The sequence below is a fragment of the Protobothrops mucrosquamatus genome, unplaced genomic scaffold (genome assembly GCF_001527695.2).
Source record: "Protobothrops mucrosquamatus isolate PMUCROS unplaced genomic scaffold, P.Mucros_1.0 scaffold1725, whole genome shotgun sequence".
Classification (NCBI taxonomy): Eukaryota; Metazoa; Chordata; class Lepidosauria; order Squamata; family Viperidae; genus Protobothrops; species Protobothrops mucrosquamatus.
The window spans coordinates 106,577-107,742 of NW_015387872.1; the positions used below are offsets into that span (position 1 = coordinate 106,577).

Below are 1,166 nucleotides of genomic sequence, written 5' to 3' on the forward strand. Positions count from 1 at the left end.
TCAAGTCCTTCTGAGCACTCCTACTGCAGTGAAGGTAGAAGGAATTAAGGCGTGGGGCCAAGGCTGGAGACTCAAGAAGGTGTCCCCATCTCCTTCCAGTGGCAAGCCCAGCAGTTAACCGACTTAAAGGTGCTTCTTTGGAAAACCCCTGCAAGCCCTGCAAAACTTTTTCCACCCGACTAAGGACAATTCCCGATGGGAATTCCAGGTGGGCATGGGTGAATGGGTGTGGCTGTGTCGACGCGAAGGACTAGGTGCAGCCCATTGGGGGCAGATGACTCGGGGCGGATGACTTGGGGTGGGTGGGCGTGGCCAAGTGTACGCAATCATGTCGGTGTGGCTGGCTAGGCGCAGAACAAGTTTTTCCTGGTTCTCATTCCAGCTATTTATTTTTCTTGCCCTGCTTCCACATGTAGTATTGGAAAAGTCACAGTGCATAGGAGATGTACCAGTTTGTTTTCTTTGATTTCCTGACTTTATTGATCTATGTCTTTCTATGAACATCATTCCTTTGGACCTATCAGGCAAGAAATTCTAAGATTACAAGCAAGAGTAGCATAAGAACATAAATCATAAGAATATGAAAAAACACAGTGATAGCCCAAGTCTTGTCCTATCTTCCATTGTAAGGACTGGACAGTCACTTGTCTTAAATGGTCTAGGGTCTCTTGCTGGAGCAGGGGGTTGGACTATAAGATCTCCAAGGTCTCTTCCAGCTCTATTGTGATTGATTGATAAAGTGAGAACTTGATATCTATGAGAAGGCCAGCCCATTACATGGCTGAATGTTTAACCATCCTTACTAACAAACATAAACAAAAACCTATCTTATGTGAAGCTGACTAGCCCCTTTTATGGCTGTTTGCAGATGGGATTTGCCACATTTTATGTTACCAAGTTTCATTGTCTTACTATGCACAGTATGTGAAGAAGTACTTGGCTATGAGGTTTTCTTGGGGAGGGGAGGGGGGAAGAGAGAATCTACCTTAATTCTTAATTCTGTGGTTTGAGGTTCCTTGGTATTTTCAATAAAACAAAACCTGATGTTCTTCATTGGCCTCAGCACCAGGCTCAGAACTATACCAAACTACTGAAAATATAAAATATCCACCCTCCCCTCCTTTTGTTTATCTCCTCCTTCTCCATTTCCACCCTCTCCTTCCCCA

At 44.6% G+C, this 1,166-nt stretch overlaps 1 protein-coding gene across 1 annotated transcript in view; it reads left to right on the forward strand.

Moving 5' to 3' along the window:
• LOC107293731 (retinol dehydrogenase 7-like) overlaps positions 1 to 1,166 on the forward strand; it is a 19,970-nt gene that overhangs the window by 648 nt on the left and 18,156 nt on the right. The window lies entirely within an intron of this gene.